The 24,336-nt window shown below is 37.2% G+C and overlaps 1 protein-coding gene and 1 long non-coding RNA gene across 2 annotated transcripts in view; one reads left to right on the top strand and one right to left on the bottom strand.

The window, feature by feature from the left end:
- The window catches only part of Nr6a1 (nuclear receptor subfamily 6 group A member 1), a 185,656-nt gene that overhangs the window by 95,025 nt on the left and 66,295 nt on the right, over positions 1–24,336 (bottom strand). The gene's annotated exons all lie outside the window — the stretch shown is intronic.
- LOC114610202 lies at positions 9,750–21,379 on the top strand. Its single transcript, XR_003709662.1, has 3 exons — positions 9,750–9,855; positions 16,663–16,697; positions 21,285–21,379. It is a non-coding gene; the product is annotated as an uncharacterized LOC114610202 (long non-coding RNA).

Here is a 24,336-nt window from a genome sequence, read left to right as displayed (position 1 = left end):
GTATAAAGAGAATAGTGGCCGAGGGGAGTAGTGGTCAAAGTCAAATGAGCCACAGTTCTTTCCAAATATATGAGATAATTCTATAGTTTTTCTTCCATTGCCATTGTTTTGGATTAAACATAGAGTAATAGAGCACAGTCAGACCTGGGTGACTTTACTAGCATTCACTTTCATAGGTAGTTGCTACAAGGAAATTAATTAATTCACTGCTCTCAAACTTACTGGCAAAACAAGTAAATAGTCATGGGACAGGAAATATAAAAGAATCCACAATAAAGTATCTAGTAATTTGCCAAACACAAAAGGGGCAGCAATTTTTTTTACTACATTTCCCTTTTAAATCATTACAATGTAACTCCTTCTAAACAGATATTATTCAGAACATGGAGTCTTTAAAAGCAATTACCCTAAATTACTAATGCTGGCCATGTTAACTAAATAAAATGAAAACATATGGATGCTGAGCAACTTTTCCAAGCCACTAAACACAGGTGATATTTGTGATTCTTGAGTCTTAAAACAGTCTTGCAGAGTGACATTAATAGTTTTGTTTTATTAATGTAGACTGTGTGGCAGAGGAGGAAGTGACTTATTCTAGGAACATCTCAGGTCATATTTGGTTCACATAACCAGCATAGTCTCTATGAGTTCAGAGCTTTGAATTTATAGATTGGAGGTATTAAACAAAAGCCAGAGGACTGAAGAGGTGGCTCAGTCCTAAAATGCTTACTGTGTAAGCCTAAGGACTTGAGTCCAAAATCCCAGTGATAGGTAAACAGTGACAAAAAGCCCCTTGGGCTTGTTGCGCAACTTGGCCTAGGCAAATTAGTGAGTTCCAGGTTCAGAAAAAGATCTTATCATAAAAGCAAGGTGGAAGTGAATAAAGAAGGTACAGTTTGTCAACCTCTGCACACATGTACATGTGGGCCTGCTTATATAAATACTCTGTAACCAAAAGAAGACAAGTTTGTCAAGGAATGTCAACAAGTATCCAAACACTGGAAACCTGACATCTGTTCAAGAATAAAGGAAACTTTATTATATTAGATTTACTTACTATTTTCAGAGACCCTGAACCCTTCTACATATAAATGTCAGTGGATAACTTGTAAGGAGTCAGTTCTCCCATCCACCATGAAGGTTTGAGAACTGAACTCAGGCTGTCAGACTTAGTGGCAAACATCCTTACCCAAAAAGCCATCTCATTCTACTTGAAAGGGCTATTTGAACTTAGTTTATTGTGAAGATTGAATGCAATGAACAGTACCTCCTCTCAAGGCTTTGGTGATAAACAATAAGAAAAACACAACAGCATGCCAAGTGACTTCTACTTTGACCACAAATTCTAACCCCAAATTTATCACCAAAAGAATTTTATGAGATTCTTAGACTATGATATCTTTTCTCAACCAACCAATACCAAACATCCTTAGTGCAAGAAATACATATCAGGGTTGGTAGACATGTGTCAGAATTCTGGCTCTCCCACTTATATACAATGGGTATTGAATGAGTCCCTTTCCCCTCTATCACAGAGTCTGCATCAATAAAACAGAATACTGTCACATGCAAGATTGCTTTAAGGTTCAAGAATCACAAATATGAAACACTTAACAATGCTTCTGGCACATGGAAAACAAATTCTCTCCTAAGGCTTTTAAGGTTCAATAGCTGTCACCTTTCCTGGATACAGAGAATGAAAACAGAAGTGTCCCACCCTGTTTGCAACACCTAGTATTCTCTGTTTAAAGTTAAAATTAAACACATGAATGTAGAAACAAGCAACATTGCACGATTTATTTAAAATCTTAGAGAAAAAGACTAGATGGAGTAACTGAATTAATACATGGAACTTATTTGAAAAATGAGATAGGATACCAAATTTTAAATATATACATATATATCATTTAATGTATGATTTTTGTCTGCATGTGTGTATATGCACGTGTGCCTGCAGAAAAGAATGTGTTAGATTCCTAGAACTGAAGTTACAGACAGTTATAAGCTACCACTAGGTATCAGGTTCCAATAATGTAATGGATAACTTATTGTTGAAACAAGTTTAGAACTATTATTAGATCTAAAAATGGGGAATGCTTTTTCCCTAAACAATATCTCACTATGAATTGAGGCTGGCCTGGAGTTTTCTACATATCCCAAGCTAGACTTGAATGTATAATACTACTGCCTGCTTCCCGAATACCAGAACAAAGTATCTTTTCCTTTAATAGATACTATTTTCTAAAGACTCTTTTAGAACATATTTTTATGGACTCTTCTTGGTTATTATGATAAATACATGTCTTAAAGTACATACAGCCCATGGTTAAGAAACCAAAGTAGCCTACTGCATGCATGGAAAAGAAATTTCTGTCTTTTAAAAATCAAAGAATTCCTAGATCCCATCTGCATCTGTGGATAACAGGTCAAATTGAAAACAACTCAGCACCAATAAGGAGTCACGGGCGTCCTTGACTAATGCTGAGTGGTCAGCAGAGGGCAGATCTACACATGGACTTTTCAGAACATGCAGGGCAGTACATTTTCTAAAGCAAACAAAATAGTAAGAGAGATAATATGGTGTAGTAGACAATCTTAAAAGGTTGTTTTTCTAACAGAAATAGGCAAATCTAGATGTGATATTCCCTTAGCTCTTCACTAACTTCCTGAAAACAACCAGAGCAAGGGATCCTGGATCCTTATTAACATTAATTATGAATCTTACTAACATTAAGTAATATGCATCATATACAGTGTTAAATTGAGACTAAATAGTGGGCCAGGTATGGTGCCGCATGCCTTTGATCTTAGTGCTTAGGAAGCAGAGGCTGTAGGATCTCTGTGAGTTCAAGGTCAGCCTCTACACAGTAAGTTCCAGACAAACCAAGGTTTCAAAAAATGAATAATGGCAACAATAAAAGACTATAGTGGAGAAAATTTAAAAATTAAAACATATAACATCTGCCTTCATGGAGTATCAGCTATAAACTTAGATAATCAAAAACTAGAATTCATGCCATTCAAAAAATGGTAGGGAGCTGAGCTTAGAAACCTTAAGAACAGGTTCAGTGATTTGGAAGCACTGTTCTGCCATGTGCTGGATTTAAAAATTTCATAAAATAATGAAATATATACACTTAGCCACAACTGATTCAAGCAAAAAGTATGCTAAACTATAGTATCTTACTAGACTCATTAAGCTATTAAGGAAATGAAATAATAATAGCCTGGCTTTACAATGAACATTAATCAGATCTGTGATAAATCACTACCTCTTACAAAATCTACATATATACAAAACCTTTGATAGATATTTAAAGATAAGAAAATTTCTGGACAGGATGAAATATAAGTGATCTGGAAGGCAGGAAGTGGGCTATGTAGGCTATCACACACATACAAAGATCCAACTATGTGGGTTTTACACTTTTGTTTTCTTCAAAAGGTGAAGCAATCTGGTAAATATACTGAGAGAAACTTAGTTACCCTTTAAAATTATGGCAAAGGCACAGGACACAGGGCAGGATTCATCCATGTCCTCTTTTTGTTTTTGAAACAAGTTCTTACTATACAGCTCTGACTGGCCTGGGACTTGCTATGTTATGTAGACTAGATTTGCCTCAAACTTACAGAGGCACACTTGCCGCTGCCTCCCAAAGCAGGACTAAAGGTGTGTGCCACCACACCCTGCCCCAGAAAGAAAAAAATCTTCACAAGAGCTTGTCCTAGTATTCTTTTAAATTAGCCAGGCATGGTGGCACATATATTTAATTCCAGCACTTGGGAGACAAAGGCAGGTGGTTTGAGGCCACCCTGATCTACAGATTGAGTTCTAGAACTGTTAAACAGAGAAACCCTATCTTGAAAACCTTTTTTAAAAAATTCAACTTTTTCCCCATTTAACTGTTGAAATGCTATATCCCTGCCAATAGCTAAAAATAGACTATGTTAATGATTATACATAATTTTTAGAATCAAAATTTCTAGAGGAAAAAGTAATTCAACACAATCTATAAAATAGGTTTCATTCACATGACCTTTTAACAATGTGTCATATTTATCCAAGTACCTATAGTCAAGAGAAATGAAAATGTTAACAAGAGGGGAAAAATTGTCCTTTGGGGGTTGGAGAAATGGCTCAGCAGTTAAGAGCACTACTCTTTCCTAAGTTCAAGTCTCAGGAGCCACATGGTGACTCTCAACCATCTGTACTGGGATCTGATGCCCTCTTCTGGCATACAGATGTATATGCAGATAAAGCACTCACGCATAAAATAAATCTTTAAAAAAAAAAAACTCCTTTGAAAAGAATAAAATTAGCTTCATATTTTCTTTTCTTTCTTTTTTTTTTGTGATTTTCCCTATAAATCCTGCTTATGCCTTGTGAGAGTGACTTGTCAGAAAAGGTTTCAGCTTTGCTGCAGATGCTGGAATTACATGTGCTACATGAAAGAGTGTCCAGTGTCCACAGTGCCCACAGGCTCCAGACACAGAGGCTAGCTAGCTCAGTGTGAAGTCATGCTCCTCTTCAAGAGTTACACTGCCCTGATGACTCTGATGTCTGAATATGTTTAGTCTCTGCAAGCAGTAAAGGCCATTTACAAAGGCTATACCATGTGTCCAGCAGTGTGTGGTGCTCTTCTAAACATTCTACTTAATAACCATAGTCACTCAGTAAGATACCACTACCAGTCTATCTTCTTTTTTTTTTTTTTTTTTTTTGGTTTTTCGAGACAGGGTTTCTCTGTGTAGCCCTGGCTGTCCTGGAACTCACTCTGTAGACCAGGCTGGCCTCGAACTCAGAAATCCGCCTGCCTCTGCCTCCCAAGTGCTGGGATTAAAGGCGTGTGCCACCACCGCCCGGCTCAGTCTATCTTCTTGATGAAGACTCCAAGGTTCTGAAAGAAATGACTCACCTGCTATCATAATCCAAATTCAAACTCAGATATCTAGCTCTGGAACTGTTCATTTCATTATCCATTTTGGTTTTCTATGGTTTAGAAGAACAACATAATTGCCCATTTCCTTTTGTTCCTGCCAAAGATCAGATAGTTTCTTCTCTGTCCCTAATAAGTGAACAGAACTGGCTTGCAAAATAATCATGGATATGGCACTGTACAAGACATGTCCACATATGATGAAAATAGTTTTACAGATGTTAGCAAGTATACCATTTAAATTATGCATGGAAAATTTGAAAATAATCAGACTTTCTTTCTCTCTTTCTTCCTTCCTTCCTTCCTTCCTTCCTTCCTTCCTTCCTTCCTTCCCTTCTCTTTCTTTCTTCCTTCCTTCCTTCCTTCTTTTCTTTCATTCGGCTTCAAGTCTTGGAAAAGAACTATATAATCTCTTTTAAAATGTATCAAAGTGGGCTGGAGAGATGGCCCAGCAGTTAAGGGCACTGACTGCTCTTCCAGTGATCCTGAGTTCAATTCCCAGCAACCACATGGTGGCTCACAACCATCTGTAATGGGATCGGATGTCCTCTTCTGGTTTGTCTAAAGAAACTGACAGTGTATTCACATATTTAAAATAAATAAATCTTAAAACAAATATATCAAAGTATAAGCAGTAGTCTAATTCAAAGAACTATATTCAGTACTTTCTAAAATAGCAAAAATATTCCATTCTGTTAATGCTGTTACTAACATTTTAAAATTATGTAAAATTTATAATATTTAACAATAACATCTATGTGAAAATAAACAGCATCTGTAAACAGAGAAGCAAAAGCATCATTAACACATTTATTGTTTATTATTTATTGGATTTTCAAAACAGGGTTTCTCTGTGTAGTCCTAGCTGTCCTGGAAGCTATACTCTAGAGCAGGCTGGCTTTGAACTTGAATTGGCCTACTCTGCCTCCAGAGTACTGAATTAAGTGTGGAATGCCATGCCCAGCATCATTAACATAATTGTAAAGACCTTTTTTCTACCTTAAAATAGAACCTAAAAATGTGTAGTTAATTTTGTTAACACATTACTAGGAGCTCAATAAATAACATCCTTAATTTGAGGCAAACAGCAAACTGTAAAGAAAAGGAGCTAAGGTAAACTAAATCAAAGCTTTACTACTAAATGTTAACTAAAGATTATTAAATATCAGTTATATAAGCCATAAAAAGTCAGAAAATACTGTTACCTTTATAGACCCATGAGTCTTCTACTGAGTGACAATGTCTATCCTGTGACTAATACAGTGTTCAATTGCTATTTGTCCTCTTCTCCTTGTCTGTCCCCTTTAAAAATTTTACTTTATGGGTGTTTGCATGTACATCTGTGTACAAGATACAGGCCTGGTGGTGGAGGTCAGAATAACATGCCAAATCTACTACTACTACTGTTAGAGACAGTTGTGAGCTGCTACCATGTGGGTGCCGGGATTTGAACTGGGGTCCTCTGTGAAAGCAGCCTACGTCTCTTAACTACTGAACCATGTCTCCAGCCTTCTCCCATCTTCTTCTTTGTCAGGTTTAAATTGAACTCCAAGTATACTAATGAGTACATAGGAAAAAGTACTACGATGATCATCACTTAAGGCCAGAAGGCAAATGAGTCTTTCACTTGTCTCTGGTATTCATTTCATTCAGGCACTTGCTTAAGGAACCTTTAACACAGTATAATTCACTCAAACAAAGAGTCACTGAGGCTAGGCAATGGAGGTACAGCCTATAATCAACACTTAGGAGATTAAAGGAAGACCAATGTGAGTTCAGGGTCAGCCTGAGCTGCAAATGTATAAATTTTGACTTTAAAATATTTTAAAAAGTCACTGAATGCCTACTCTGTAGCATGCTAAGGACAGTGATGCTGTCAAAATCCTCACAAACAGCTCACACTCTAGTTAGTGTAAGAGACAAATGTGATTATGGACACGGCTAAGAAAATTCTAGGATGTGGGAGACACAAACTAAAAACACTTAATCTCTACTGAAAGAAAACTTTGAAGACAAGATGCCTGCAATGAGTCTGGAAGGTAAGTAGACTTTGCAGAAAGAAAGAAGAACTTCTCAGACACTAACAATATAAATGAAAGCACTCATATGACAGATCAAATTGTGAATTTAAGAAATCAAGTATGCAGCTTTGCTTAAGTTCAGAGAAAAGAGTTGAAAAGGTAGGAAGGTCTGTCAGGGTCAAGCTATGAAAGACACTCCAGCCTCAATGCAGTATCTCACTAAGCTTGTACTAAAAGATGGACTTCAGGGGCTACAAGGAATCAAGAACACAAACCACTTTTGCAAAGGACCTGAGCTCAGTTTCCAACACATCCACATCAGGTGGCTCACAGATGCCAGGAACCCTAACTCCAGGAGATCTGATGCTCTCTTCTGGACTCCATAGGCACCTGCATTCATACATACACAGAAATAAAAATTAAAAATAATCTTTAAAAAGTAGATTTAATTTCACTTTAGAGTTCATTATACAGCCAGATATGATGGCTCACGCCTTTAATCCCAGCACTCAGGAGGCAGAAACAGGCAAATCTGTGTTTGAGGGTGGCCTGGTCTATAGAGCTAGTTCCAGGACAGCCAGGGCTACATGGAGAAACCATGGTTTGAAAAACAAAAAAACAAAAAAGGATGAAAAGGAGAGTAAGTTTGTGGTGTGACCAAGAAAAGTAAGGAGGAAGGAAGAAAGGGAAACATTTTAACTAATCTCTGTAAAGTGCCTTTGCCTTGCCCCCAGTTATAAAATGAAGATAGCTATATGGGAGATATATATATATCTGATTTACAGGATACCATAAAGTCTAACATGGTCTCAAATATCTACCCTAATACTTATCATGCTACTTGACATTTCCTCAACACAGCTATTCTTCCTTTTAAATAAACAGAATATTTTAAAATATCAAAAATAACTCAAATGTGCATTAAAAAAAAGTGTGCCTTGGGCCAGAGTTGTTGAAGCTTATCTAGGGTGCCAAGGCCTGAGTCCCTTTCCCAGACCACAGCCGAATTTTAAAAAAGCAAGTAAGAAGTGTGTGTCTGTGAAACTCTGCTAAGTCTCTTTTACAATACACTGTCCTCCTGAAAAATTTTCAGACACCAGCCCAGAGCCTAGTTTAACAAGCCCTTGACCCCAACACTTTAGCTCAACCTTTTAACCAAGTTGCTGTCTACCTTTTAAAAAAAATTTTTACTCATGACAAAATACAGTAGATATATACTACAAGGCACTGCTTTACAACCTAACCCATTTGGAAAGTCAGCATCTAAACCCAGATGCAGACAGTTACTGACAGCTCAGAATACTGCTAACAACCTATGGTCTCTCAGTCATTTTATTCCCCTGTAAATGTAGTCAATGTTTTCTACCTCTACCACTTAGTATTAACTTTGTTTATTTTTTAATTTAATGTCTGTATGCTCAATGATGCAAGTGTGTCATGATACATATATTGTATATACTTTCTAGATCTGCCTTAAATGTGTACGAATTTGCAAAAAGGAGGCCTGCATGCCACAGGCAGAAAGTAGCCATTGTCTCCTACGCTCATTTTACAAGAGCCTGACAGACAGCTACCTGTACATACTCTGATCTTTCTTAGATAAAGAAAACATTATTTAGACTAGAATGATCAATTCTGGAAGTGTATGTCTTAGAAATGCTTTCCTGTATTAGTTTTTACAGTTGTGACACTCCACAAATCATCAATCCTGGGCAAATCAGAACAGGTGGGTAAAGAGGCAAAATACAAGCAAATTTGCATACCTTAGATTTAACAAGAAATCCCATGCTTGTTCTTAAGGGGTCAATCCTGTAGACTGGCTACCTTTAGCTGATTTACAAAGTAAATAAAATACTAAACTATATGAGCAAATATAATTAATAGGCTATAATTATCTGTTTCAGAAGCAGTCCTTCACCCAGATGGTAGCTTCTTTGGGAAAAAAAGGAATTCTTAATTCATTTCCAGTATCTATGCAGTGCGTAGTCCTCACAGTGGGTATGTAGTAAGTGCTTGCCTTTAGTTTGGGAACATTTCCCCTATGTGCAAGGTACTGTTAGGTGCCAGAGACCCCATAATGGCTAGCTTATGTTGAAATGAAATGAACAGGTTCTGTTTAAAATGTAGCCAGGCATGGTTAAGGGAGCTGTAGCTGCCTGTTCCCATCAGAGATCTCCCAGCAGCAGCACTTGCTCATTACTTTCTCTTAAATGCTTTTTCTTTAAAATCCATGGAGCTCCAGCATGTAACTTTTTCTGTTCAGAAAAAGTAGCACACTCCAGAATCTTTTGGTCATAAAAATATCGTTAGCAAGAGAGTAAGTCTGGTGCTTTCAAAAGTCTTGGAATCCAGAATTCTGAGTATCAGAAACAAGACTTAGTGGGAAACATCTGACTTTGCTTATCTGGTTTCAATCTTTTTCCAAGAGAAGCAGGAAAAATTATGTTCCTGTCAGTATGTAAATTGTGATTCCATACTCAAAAACTACTCTGGGAAGAGTCTAAGACTGAGCAAATGGATGGGATATAGCACATAAAATATCTAAATATACTCATGCAAAGGGCAGCATACACATGGAAAGTACAATTATACAAGATATGAACTACTTCCCTGTGTTACTAGTCTGAAGAATTTACCAGAATAGTAAGAACTTAGGAATTCATCAGAGAAAATATTTGGGAGCATGTCAGAGGCAAACCAGGACCATTACTTTCGAAAGCAGCATATTTATGACCCCTTGTTTTCCTTTTTCCAGTGAAATAAAGGTGTGATAATGTGGTCAATATGGAGAGATACCAAGCTGTGGACTCTTGCAGACTTCAGCCAACACTGAAATGCAACACTGAGGGCTTTGGCAGCTGCATTACATACTCTGAAATTCTTATATCACTACTCTGGTAAGGGCCTAGCACCAAGTCAGCTTGGGTTCTGATATGGTTTAAAAAAAAGAATTTTTAAAAACTTAAGGAATAGTCATTACATGCTACAGGAAATATTTCATTCCAGGTTCTTTTTAAAGGACAGAGCAGTATTTCCAAGTTACTAAAGAAATAACTTTTGTGGTACAGCATGGCTATAATCTTAGCACTCAGGATTATAAACTAGAGGCCAAACAGAGCTAATACAGGGAAACTCAATATCAAAAATTAAGTGAGTGACGTGAGACTGCCTCTAAGGAGTTTAAGTGACCTTAATGGAGACCTTTTAAAGAGTTCTGGAAGAAGAATGTGAGTGCCTAGCAAGGAGGCTGGGCCTGTGATAGGCACAGGATGTTTGCAGACCTGAGGAAGACTGGAGCTTCCACCCACTCCCCTTTGCAATGCTGCAAGTCGCTCTGGTCTAGGGCTTGGCTGAATCTTTTTGTAAAGTTTTGTTTTTATGTGCCTTGGCTGACCCTGTGAGTCTAGATGAGCCTTACAGACTGACTCCTAAACATGTGGCTTTGAAGAAACACAGTAGTCTTGATTTACTGGCCGACCTACTGACCTCAACTGCCACAATGAATCTAGCTCAGAAGAAGCCAGTATTATTTTTTACAAAGTCACTGTTTGACAAAAGATCCTCTTGAAAAACAAAACAATTAAGCCAGAAATAAAGCTTAGTTGGTAGAGTATGTGCCCCCATATCATATGTATGTAAGTATGTATGTATGTATGTATGTATGTATGTATGTTCTGTACCACCATACAGGTATGGTGGTACAGAACTGTAATTCAGCACTCAAGAGGACCACAAATTCAAGCCTATTCTAAAACCCATGAGACCCTGACAAAAAACAGAACAACAACAAAAAACTTAAACAATAAGTCTCAAAATAGTGATTATTTAATTATAAAAATAATCAGTTATAAAGAACGACAATTACCTTGATATTTCTACTCTTAACACCGAATGCCGAGGTATCCTCTAGAGATGTTGAGGAACCCTTTCTTACTTCAGTCACAAGCCTATAAACAAGTTACCTGACCTAAGATATCAGTCATTCCACAAAACAGTTTTCACATGTATACTTGGGAAGTGCTTATGAAAGACAGAACCCTTAAAATAGGTGTTAATTAGAGCTTCACAGCTAAATGATCTGACTTTACTCATGCAGAACTGAATTTACATATAAATTAATTGAAAGATCAAGACTGAGGGCTGACTGAGGCTGTAACTCAGTGGTCTAGAGCTTGCCTTTGCAAGTGTGAAGCTCTGTTCAATGTCAGGTTGTGGTTTTTGTTATTGTTTTGTGGGTTGGTGGGATCGAGATGGGATCTGTTAACTTCCAACATTTCAGTAACTGCTATTGAGAGAGTGAGGTGGGTGGCAAGAGAGCTTAGCAGGTAAAGGTGCTTGCTGCCAAGCTTCACAATTTGAGTTCAAGCTCTGGAACCCACATGATGAGTTTCTATTGTTGTAATAAAGATCATAACCAAAAGCAACTTGGGGGTGAGGGAAGGGTTTATTTACCTTATATACCCATTGATGAAAACCAACACAGGAAGCTGGAGGCAGGAACTAAAGAGGGACCATGAAGGAATGCTGCTTATTGGCTTGCTCCTCATGTGTAAGAAAGCTCAGACTGCTTTCTTATACAGGACCAGCTGCCCATTGGTAGCACCACTTCACAGTGAGCTGGACCCTCCAACATCAATTATTCATCAAGAAAATGCCCTACAGACTTGCCCATAGGCACTCTGACAAAAGTATCTTCTCAAGTGAAGTTCTCTCCAGACAATTCTACCTTGTGTCGAGTTCACAAAAAAAAAAAAAAAAAAAAAAAAAAAAAAAAATCCAAGCAGCATAGAAATCCTAGCACTGAGCTATAGTGGTTGTAAACTACCTCTCTTAAGTGCTAGGAGATGAATTCTGGTCCTCTGCAAGTGCAGTGATTGCTCCTGATTTCTGACCCTTCTCCAGCCCCAATATGAGAATTTATAGGACTTAGTTTTTCAAATTTATAAATTCAAAGACTTTTGATACCACCCCCCAAAATATATGTACATTGTAATTCTCCAAACAGACAAAACTTATAATAAATATTCACATCTAAAAAGAAAATATATATTATAGTCAACTGTATACTAAACACATATAGACATTTTTATATACGTACATCTTTGTGGTATTTCTGTATATATACAAAAATTATGATGCTTGATGTTAAAAGAGGAATCAAAAATTTAAATTTTTAAATAAAAATTACTTGGTGTGGAGGTGTTTTGCCTGCATGTATACATGCAGTGCACCTGGAGAGGTCAGAAGAAGGTGTTGGAATTCTCTAAAATATAGTCAAAATTTAAGTTTTTAATCCGGGTGTGGCACTATATACCTTTAATTCCAGCACTAGGGACAAAAAGGCAGAGGTTTCTCTGTGAGTTTGAGACCAACCTGGCCTACATGGCAAGTTAGAGGTCAACCAGAGCTAGATGGTAAGAAGGACCTTGTCTCAAGAGAATTTTTTGACCTTTTAAGCAAAAGTTCAAGCTTTGAAATTTTTGTACTAGTACATAGTATACTGCGAGTTTCATTGCTTCCCAATACTGTATAGCTTGTTTAACAGCTATGTTCTAAATTGCCAATGCATGATGTCACAAAAATAATGAGCAGGTAAAAAAAAGTCCATGCAATGTTTTTTTTTAAATATTTTTTTAAGGATTTGTTTATATATTTTATGTATATGAGTATTTTGTCTGCATACACAGCTGTATACCAGAAGAGGACACTAAATCTCATTATAGACGGTTGTAAGCCAGTCACTATGTGGGTGCATGACCTCTGGAAGAACAGCCAGTGTTTTTAAACACAGAGTCATTTCTCCAGTCCCCATGAATGGATATTAATGAGACATAGTACATAAAATTCAGATATCTACTACCTACATAAAAATCCAGATGCAGCAAACACATCTATGATCCCCGTGCTTGGAGACTGCTGGACAGCCAGTCTAGTCAAATCAGGTCAGCTCCAAGATTAGTGAGACTCTGACTCGAAAAAATAAAGTAAAAATTGATAGAGGAACAACAACAACAAAGCCAGGCAGTGGTAGTGCACGCCTTTAATCCCAGCACTGGGGAGGCAGGCAGATCTCTGTGAGTCTGAGGGCAGCTTGGTCTACAAAGCAAATTCCAGGACAGCCAGGGCTAGACAGAGAAACCCTGTCTCAATACAATAAAATGAAATAAAATAAAACAAATTTTAAAAAATGATAAAGGAAAGACCACCCAGTGTTGACTTCTAGCCAAAATACAAAAGTACATGTACATAAATACATACATACATAAATACATACATACATCACACAAATATACACATATGTTTTTGTTTAATGACTTGTTTTGTAGGGTTGGGCGTAGGAGGGCTCAAATGTGGATTTAATCCAGGTCAGACAAGTACTTATCTGTGACATACAACTTTGGCCCAGAAAATACACCTTACTGGTTTTTGTTGTTGTTTTGTTTTGCTTTTTAATGTTATCTTAAGTAAAGCTAGTGCACAGCTGAGTTAGCACAGCACTTCCCTCACATGTACAAGGCTCTGCGTTCACTGCTCTGTACTGGGTGAGGAAAGTTAACTTATGTTAACTGTGTAATAGATATACTACATTTTAAATTTTACTTAAATCTTACCATTCAGGGAATCAAACCCGGGAAGGACATCACTGGTACTTCCTAAATGGTCTATTACATTGAGATACATTGTCCAAACTTTAAAATTTGTCAAAACAAATCAAAATATGTTAAAAATTTATCCATTTTCATTTCCACTGCAAACTTAAGGACAATTAAAGCTCTGTAGACAATGCTCTAGCAGCAAGAGACCTTCAGACCCTGATTTTGTTTCTGATTGGCATAACCTGCTTCTTTATATGAGTATAGAAACTAAGTAACAAGTGGCATAATTAAAATTGGGCCTCCTGGCTTCAATTTGTGTTTTTCGATACAGTAATTCTCTGCTAAGACACTTGTTTAGACAGTCTTACAAGTACACTGCAAATTTAGCCAAATTATTATAACATTGATTGTAACTGAAGTTTGGATATTATATGCCAGAAAATTTTATTACTCTCATTTAACTCTCAGAAAAACTCAGTGATAAAGAGAAGTATAAATTTCCATTTTGCATATAAGAAACTTGTGCTGAAAATCACATGGTTAAAAAATCACTTTATATATAAAAAGAACAGATCACTAGCCTAAAGTATAGTCATACAAATTCAGCTTTAAACATAGCAGCAAGAAAACACACAAAAAGAGAAATGGACTAGATATAACCATACTGCCTCACACCCAGCATCAACCCATCAGCCACTAAAAGATTCTGACAAGAGTCCAGGGTGAAGGACACATCACTGACATATAGTCAGGACAAAGGGAACTCTTGGCAGATTTTCTCTAAACTGTAATTCCTCTCCTATGTAAATTAAGTACCAACCTGGGTCTTCCCAGCTTTATCATACTAAGCCTTGACAACAGCCATCATTAGTGTCCAAACCCCACTTTTCCCAGGCTAATGACACGTGTCAGGCCTTGATTTCTAGTGCCACTTTCGCCTGCCAACATAGGAAAGGCTTCCATAATGCCTTTGGCTTTTCTGAAATACCTTCAAGTCACAAGGTAGCAGCTGACACTAAACCTATCCTGAAGATGGACACTTGGCCCAAAGCCCAAGCTGAGTGGACTTGAAAGTTTTTGAATTTTATTAAAATCATCCCTACCTTCTCACTACCAATTAAAATAAAATCTTCTCAAAAGCAGCCAGAAGTTCTACAATAATCCATCTAGTGGGAATCAGTCACCTTTGATTAGAGAAAAGCAGTAAGTGTAGCAGGCCCTGGTAAATATTAGAGCCCTAAGGACTGTCAAAGGGTTTTGATCACTTAACAGCTGCTTCTCACTTTATACCATAGAAAGTTTTTAAGCCAACACCACTCAGCATTACTTAGTCAAATACTTCAGAAAAGCATACCAAATCCAAGTCAAGTCTGCATGCATCTCTAAGACTAAGATGTTTGGCGTGTCAGAACTAACATGAAAGCTATATACTTTGCAGATGGTCATTAAGGCCTTATGAAACTTCTGCAAGGAAAAAAAATGCTTTTCATGGTGGAATGATGGCAGTGTTTAATTTAATAAGTAAACCTATATACACAGAGTCAAGTAAGTATAACTCAGGATCTTCTTTTCCGTTCTCAGTCTGTTTCCTTACCTGTAAAACAAGGATTTCGAGCTTAAATCAGACATTCAGAAATTATGAAATGGCTACATGAGAGTTATTTGGGATATATATATATATATTTACACCTAACGAAATTGAATATTAAATCTGGGGGTGTATATAAAAACCTGCATTACTACCAAGTTGCATTTCCCACTATTAACACTTTAGAATAGAATGTAAAGTCAGTTTAGAAACCATCAGACTACTAGTCAGAAGTCTGACTAGCTTGGAGAACTTAGAAAGAGAAAATCAATACAGAGGATAGGGACCTAGCACAGTGATAGAAATTATACCGGCCTTGTACACAAAGAACCTGGAAAGAGGGATGGAAGAGTGAGTTGGTGAGAGCGAGGAGGTGGGGGCCTCTGTAGAAGTGGCCAGTGTTCTTAACCACAGAGTCACTTCTTCAGCGCTATGGCTTTATATTTTCATCTAATCAGTTTAACTGAACAGTCCCTGGTATAGTTACTCAAAGACCTGTGTACTGAGCATAAATAACCTAGGGATTAATTTAACAAAGAAAAGGAAAAAACCTATGAGTATGCAAAATTTAAAATACCTCAAACATATAAAATCAATGTTAACTGTGGGACAGAAAAATCAGGTGGTCCTTAGAGTATTTTGACAAATATTGAAGTAACATATTCCATTTGAAGAACAGAACTGCCTTTAATGCTGGGCCAATTTGCCGTCTTGGTGGCCTGGCCTAACAACTTCCTCTTTACTGTGTCAAATATCAAACAAAATGTTCCAAAGTATTGCATTTATAAAAGATTTATTACTTTTAATTATGTGGGATGGGGAAGGGTTGTGCATGTGAGTGCCAAAGGAGTCAGAGTACCCTGGAGCAGAAGTCAGCTACCCATTGTGAATGCTGGGAATAACATTCGGGCTCTCTGCAAGAGAACTATGTGCTCCAATTGCTCTGCCATCTCTCCAGCCACTTCAGTTTAAATTTCCAATTTCTACCCTTACTTTGGCAAAATACCTGCAATCTTTTTAAATTTAAATTTTATTTTATTTAGTGTATATTTACATTAGTGGATGGGGAGAGCAGTATGTACACCATGAGACATGTGCAGACATCAGAAGCCAATCTATAGGGATTGGCTTTTTCCATGTGAGTTTCAGGGATTGAACTATAGATATCACATGTGGCAGCAAGCATTCTTACCAATGGAGCCATGTTGTTGGCCCATCAAACCATAAGCTTGGGAAGCTCTGTTTGCCTCCTTCCCAGTACTGAAGAAGACACTCTGTATTCAGCAGACTTCTTTCTGAGCATTGCACTGAAGTAACATATTTATTCAGCCTAATTTAAAACTAGAATCAGTGTAATCGTACTGGATCACTTCCAAAGGTTAAATCCATTCACTATTTATGCAATTCCTCATTTGGCAATTTCTTTTAAAAGTTGTAATTATGTAAGTAGAGTTACTAATAATAACTGGTGTTTTCAATTAGTACAAAATTTGGTGAAGTCTAAATAGCTCCTTTTGCAGGAACCATCACTGTCCAATTCTATGCTACAAAGAAGGTAAGACTGGCTGGCAGCAACAGTACCTAAGTCATTCCTACCAGATGGAGACCAGGTAACAGAATTTTATTACCCAGCTGCCTAGCAAAGTGTTGGATGAGTTCTTAAAACTTTATAACTCAAATTTGCTTTCAGAATTCTGGGTTTCATGTGAATTATTTAGAAAGATAGTCCATACCTTTGCATAGGTTTTTCAATTATGTTACCTCTCTTAGTACTCACAATAAATGAGGTTGGCAATTATAGTCCCACCTTACAGATTAAGGAAAATGAAACGTGCGGGAGAAGAAAACCTTACAAAGTGGTAAAGCATTAATTTAAAATATGTCTTTAAAACATGTGTACATGCCAAGTGTGTTGGCACACTCCTGTAATCCCAGCAATTGTGAGTTTAAAGCCAGCCCAGTCCACACAGCAAGTATTCAACCAGGCCAGAGGTACACTGTGAGACCCTGTCTCGAAAAGAGAAAAGAGAAAAAGAAAAAAGAAAAACAAAAACACACAAAACCCTATACCTACATAATGCTAATGCAATGCAAGGCTATTCTGATCAATTTTATTTAATAACACTTAAAGAATGGTTATAGTTTAATTTTAATAATGTAAATCATTTTGAAATAGCATAAAGATATTGGAAGTCATAAATTGAGGTTATAAGGTTTTTAATATTTGCAATTTTAGTTCTCAAACCATTCGATGAAGCACATATTGTGGGAGGAGCTAAAGTGGGAGGAGTAAAGAGAAGAAGAGGAGGAGTTGGGAGAGGAAGAGAAAAAAGGAAGAGGAGGAGCTGGAGAGGGCCTAGATGTAGGAGGTTGGAGAACCACACAGGTATGGAGAATACTCATGGGGAACAACTTATAAACTTATAATTAGGTTAGCTAATTGGGATACAACTCTCTTTGTATGGGCATCTTGTTATTAATCATTATCAAACATATAAAGCCTTTGATTAATCTATAAGAATTAGAGTCTCAATTCTCTACATGGATCCATGGCCCACATGGATGGTGGAATGGTCTGGGCAATGCCCTGTCTTGTGAAGACAACATAGAAGATTGGCAGAGCCATCTCTCACGCTGGCATCTAGTGGGTGGCAGGGCTGGTGTTTCTGGCGGGCTGGTTCTAACTTCAGCGCGCACGTGGCCTCAGGCCAAGAAACATGGCGGCTGAGCCGCTGCAGCTTAGATAGTTGGATGAACCAGAGGCCAGTTTTAAATAATTACCACAACACATATTATTCTAGTTTACAGAGAAGAAAATAGGAAGAGATGATATATAATTTTCCTACTTCTACAAAATAAGTGTTCCAAAATCTCTGATCTTATATAATACTGCTTTTACATGCAACATGAAGAATTTAAACTACAGTCATTTTAAAGGAATGATAAAAGAAAATCAAGCATTCATTCAATTTGGAAAAGTCTATTACAATACAATCCAGTTGTTCTATTTTTGCATAAGCCAAGAGCAATGATTGGAGAGAATGCAGATATTACACATGCATTTTTGCATGTACTTTAACTTGCAAAGTTGTATATGCAATAAGTGTTGTCACACATTTTAAATGGAAGACAACTAACAGTCTAAGAGGTTACTATGGCTACTCATCAGTGTCTGCACAATCCTTTTCTAGACTGTCCTGTCAACCAACACCCTTCTCCTCTATTGGAGTACTGTTGCTTTTCAGTCTAGTGAAGATCCAATTAGTGTTTAAGACCCAGTGAAAATCCAACTAGCATTTAAGTGATCTGTTTAGATAGAGCATTCTTAGCATTCAAAGCAAAGTTAATATTGTGGTTCTTATCCTCCCAGCAGCATTCCCCACATTCTGTTTGTCATCTGCTGTATATCTCACCTAGACGACACCACATTCATGATGTCAGGGACTGTAAAAAGGACAAGGGATCCCTAGGATTTCACAGCTTCAGTTAGTAAAAAGGTAAAGTAGTAACCAGCACTTTAGCTAAAGGATGTCCATACTGACATACTCCTGTCTTTTGTTGTTGTTATTTGTTTGTTTGTTTCTCCAGACAGGGTTTCTCTGGGTAGTCTAGCTGTCCCGGAACTCACTCTGTAGAACATGCTGGCCTCAAACTCAGAGATAGATGCCTCTGCCTCCTGAGTGCTGGGATTAAAGATGTGCTCCACCACCATCTTGCCACTGCTATCATTTTCAAAACAAAAATTTATCCTCATGTAAATAATCACAAACATTTCTAGCAATGCTCCCTGCACAGTAATTATATAGATTCCCACCTGTGACAGGAACTCTTTACTAACTATGCAAACAGAAGAATTTATATTCTTGTTTCTCACAATTTCCAGAGGCCAGAAAGACTCTGGAAACATTTATATCTCTGTGAATAACGTGAGTTTTGGTATTCTAGGCATCTCTAGAAAGGAAAGGAAAGGAGGTAAGTGAAATTATAATGGCTTAGTAATTTCAGACAAATTCAAAACCAGGTTACACTAAGAATTAAACATTGAAACCAAGTTAGGAAAAGTTTAGCTATGTAATTGTCAAACAAGGTGACCCTTAGCTTTTTAAATCCTTTAGAGTCCATCATTGCATAAGTCTCATAGGCAAATTCATTTAAAAAGACCCATTGTGCAGCTGCAGAGGTGACTCCCTGATTAAGAATGCTTGCTGCATGTACCTCCCAGAGGTTGGGAGTTTGGTTCCCAGCAACAGTCAGGTGGCTCACAACCACTTGTAACCATAGCTCCTGGGCATGCAATACCATTTTTTTCTTCTTTTGGACTCCTTGGGCACCTGTTCATGTGTAGTGTATGCACGCAAGCACACATACTTTTTAAAAAAAAATTAACAATAACAATAAAGGGAAATAACCAATGTGTACTTTAATTGTGAATGATGAAAGTAAAATTAAAGGCTTAAAAGAAATTGAAGGAATAAGGACAATAAAGACCTTTAAAAGTAGCTGGATGTGATGGCATATGCCTTCTATAATTCTATCACTCTGGAGGCAGAGGCAGATAAATCTCTAAATTCCAGGCCAATCTGGTTTACAGATTGAGTTTAGGACATCCAGGACTACCCAGAGAAACCCTATTTTGGAAAGAGAGAGAGAGAGGAGAGAGAAAAATGAAAAGTATCTCAAATGCAACAGGAAGCATCTCCATATCAAGAACAGGATTTCTTGGAATGCTGGACACTGAAGAACAGTAGGTTTATTTTTTAATTTGATGCAGCAGATACCACTATTTCTGATTCTCTGTTCTAAGTAATACAGAGCTTGACATCTCCTATGAGACAAAGGCAAAGACTATTTAAAACAAATCCAAACCAGAGTTTTTAAAATACTACACAGGAAGATACTTGATCTTTTCATTTCTTTGTGCTTCCATTTCACAACAATCAAACTTGGCAAAGATTCCAAGTGAAGAATTTTGATGGAGGATGAAATAAAGTGATGTAGAATATAAACAATTCCATTTGAACAAAATTCTCGATGGTTAATAACTTTCTCTCAAGAAGTGCCATTTGGCTACTTTAAAAATGAGTCTTTGACTAGGTCAGCCATCAGTGTTTAAACCCAAAGGGGCTGGAGAAATGATTGCTCAGTGGTTAAGAGCACTGGCAGCTTTTCCAGAAGACTCAAGTTCGATTCTCAGCCCCTATATGTGGGCTTATAACTATCTAACTCTAGTTTCAGGGGACCTGACACATTCCTCTGGCCTTTGAGGTTACTAGCCATACACTTAGGTAAATACCCATACACATAAAAATAATAAATTTAATAAATGCATTTAAGAAAATATTTAAATACAAAGGATCCCAGATTAGAGATTAACCTCAATTCAGCCAGCACTGCTACAAGCAATGTTTCTATGTTGCTTAATATAAAGCCAATATTCTGAAAAAATACTTAATTCATTTTCAAGATTTTTCATAAAAGATATTCAATAAATAAGCAGGCGTGGTGATGCACACCTTTAATCCTAGCACTCAGAAGGCAGAGGCAGGCAGATCTCTGAGTTTGAAGCAGCTCACTCTACATAGAGAGTTCCAGATAAGCCAGGGCTAAATAGTGAGACTCTGAGAAGAAAAAGAAAAGAAGAAAAGGAAAGGAAAGAAAGATAAAGAAAAGGAAAGATAAAGAAAAGAGAAGAAAAGAAAGGGGAGGGAAAAAATCAGTCAATAAGTAATAAAAATAACAACCCAAAACAAAGTTCAGATACATCTGGCATTTTAGTTACTCTGCATTCTTTTAAAGATTTTTATTAATTATATGTATGTATGCGTGTGTATGTTCATGTGACTGCAAGTGCCTGTGAAGGCTTGAGTTGACAGATCTCTGCAGCAGGAATTGGTAGTTACAGATGGTTAAGATGGGTGCTGAGATCAAAGTCCATGTTCTTGGCTGCTGAGTCATCTCTCCAGATCCACTCTCTGTCCTCAAGTACACATAAAATGTTTGCTCTTTTTATATGGAAAACAATTCATGGAGCATCACTAGCACCTGTGGTAATTTAGCAGCCCACAATTCTCAGCTAGGGAGTTCTGTCTTTTATCTTTTTCTCTGAAACATACAGCTTTAGACCTGTTTTCTACTATTACAGGCAAATGAGAAGGAATTTGCTAGTTTAATTTAGCTCTTCCATGAAGGTTCAACCCTGTGTTATGAGTATGTTCTGAGACAAGTAAAGGAGGAAGCAGCATAACCAATAATGAGTCCTGGAACATGAAGTCTGGTGTTCAAGTTCTGACTATGGAACTCAGGGTAAGTCTCTGTTTAATACACGGTCGGAATTAAATATACAAATTCTACTACACAGAAGTCCCAAACATATGTTATGGTCTTTCTTGTTTCTGTACCTTAATAATTTAAAAATATTACTATATAATTGATAAATGAATGCTTTCAGAACAATATCATTGAAAAATCTTTCCACAGATGTCCATTTTTAGTCAGCAATGTAAACTGCAGTCTCAAAACCCTGCAGCTCATTACCTCTCTGCTATATGCAAACTAACCTCACACTTTAAGTACTGTTAACTTGAAATCTTGGAAAAAATGTGAGAGAGCCAACAGCAGTGGTCCTTAGAACATGAGAGCAGGCCAAAGAAGGGCAACCAAGCCAGCCTTAAGAGAACTCCATGGAACATTCAACGCTGTCGGTGAGTTTGGGATTCAAAAGCAAAAAAAACCACCAACCGTTGACTGTACCTTGGGATTCTTACAGACAACAAGTTTCCTGAAGCAAAGGAGGAGGCTGTATGGATATATCATACGACATCACAAGAGACAGCCCTGTAGCCTCTTCTCTAAAGGGAACCAACAACTTTTTTTTAAAGCTTCCATGTATTTATATTGTCCATTTTTTTGGTAATATTTTGATAAATAAGTGTTTCATTTGAACAACTAATGGGGTGCTATCATAGTACCAAATGCACTCAAATATCTTCTAGAAATGTGCCATTCTAGTCAGAAATAGGGTGTATTAAAAATATCTATTAGTATAGACATAAAATCTAGTTAAGTCTTTTTTTTTCTTTTTTTTTCTAGTTAAGTCTTTTATTCTCATTCTTCGACATCCTTTCAAATTTTTGCTTTAGGGTCAAGGAGAAGATTTACTCAGTAAAAATAGCACAAGACTACTCAATGTCTTTATGAATCATATTGTACCTCCAATTTCAGTTATTGTGGCTAGGATTTGACAGCTCCATGAGAGAACTAGATACATTTCCATCTTCATGTGCTTACTTAATGAATTTTGGGTCATCTCTAACTGTGTCAGCCTATATGTATCCAAGTATGTTTTCTCAAGTGTAGAATGAGAGAGGAAAGAACCTCAGAGTTTTGATTTAATGAGAAGATATATGAGGGTACTTTGAACTATTTCTAGCTCACAGCAAACGTTTACTACAAAAACCTTTACTTAACTGCAATCATAATGTATACTGCTTTACCTTGAAAAAGGGCACTTCCATTTCTCAGCTTGAAACAAAAGACGAAGCAAAGTCTCTGAGGGCTGCTGTACAGACATCAACACCCAAGTCCCAGGTCATGTGATCAGAGCTACCTATGAGGTTCTCACACAGTGCCTTCCTCCTTTTCTGTCTTGAAAAAGTTCTTGCTGTACAGTCAAAGTTATCTATAATTATGAGTCCTCAATCATACAGATGACTGGTTACTAACATACAACAGACTTCAAAGAACCACCACAGTGGGAAGAAGACCCAGGAGACGGGAAAGGCCAAGATGATTCCACCACATGGAAACACTGATGGCTGCACTGAACATTCATTGCTGTCGGTGGGTTTGAATGTCAAGCAACTCACTGATCAATGAATGCAAACTGCGGGCCGAAAAACGCAAGGAAACAAAAGCACTCCCAGACAGTCGCCGGAGTGTGGAAGTACTGCTCCAGGTGGGACCTCAATCTTCTATCTAAAGTCTCTTTAGTTTCTTTGCTTCTAATATGGAGGAAAGTATAATTCCTAGTATTTTTTATTGTCTTCTCAAATATTCCAAGTTTTGGGAAATTATATTATCACAGGCAAAATGAGTAATATGCCTTGACATCATAATATTTAAAAACAATGCTTTCGTAATTTAAAAAGAAACGTGCTTTTTATTTTAAAATACAAGTATATGAAAAGAATTTAAATCTATCCTCATTTCAAATGCATTCCTTCTATGAAAACCATAAGAACATCCATTTGCTAGTATTATTTAGACAGAAAAGCCATAAAGTAAAAGTAATCTTTGAAGACTTATCTACATGTATAAAAACAAAGACATAACTGCAATTCTGGGGAAGTTCAATGGCAACAAAAGGAACTCGTTGCTCTTCAATTTACCTTGGCACTCAGCTATACGCTTTAGGCTTAACAAACAACATTTACTACCATTTTGACTATTTGTTAATTGTTTTTGAGACAAAGTCTTACAGATTCTATGCTAGGAAAGTAGCCTTGAATTTCTGATCCTATGTTCTCCTAACTAGGATGACAGGTGTGTATCACCAAGCCTGGTATTGAACCCAAGGCTTTGTGTGTGATAGGCAAGCAGTCCACTAATAACTGCAGCGCCTGTATTTGTATGTTGGTGCATGTGTAAACCAGAGGTGTTAGGTGTCTTCCTAAATCACTCTCCACTTTATTGCCAAACCTGAGGCATACCTATTCTGTAAAACCATCAGACGACCAAGTTCCAGGAAGCATATAGCTCCACTTTCTCAAGTCTTCATGCTTCCATAGCAAACACTCACTGAATGAGCCATTTCCTCATCCCCAAACCTTCCTCATTCTTTTGAATGACTGTATGTTTTAGTATGAATACTCTGGTTTTTATTGTTGAAACACATTTAAAAAAATATTCTCTAGACCAAAACCATCTATTCGTACTTTTGCAAGAAATGTTTTTATGACAAGAAAAACAACCAAGTGAGATGGGAAACACCCATTCTATGGTAACAAAAACTAAAGGATAGTATCAACTCTCCAAATCCCTGTAGGATGATTTGCCACTTCAGCAGCACAGACACACTCCCTCTACTCACCAACCTGCAACATATGTATATAAAATGTCTGGAAAGAGGTAATAAGAGGTTATAACCAAGGGTTTAAAGGCAGTTTTTTCCCCCACGTCAGCCTGAATGAGATGTG

Source organism: Grammomys surdaster, unplaced genomic scaffold, assembly GCF_004785775.1.
Source record: "Grammomys surdaster isolate TR1022 unplaced genomic scaffold, NIH_TR_1.0 126035, whole genome shotgun sequence".
NCBI classification, from domain to species: Eukaryota; Metazoa; Chordata; class Mammalia; order Rodentia; family Muridae; genus Grammomys; species Grammomys surdaster.
The sequence above is the reverse complement of the archived record's forward strand: the minus strand, read 5'-3'. Positions and strand labels throughout refer to the sequence as shown.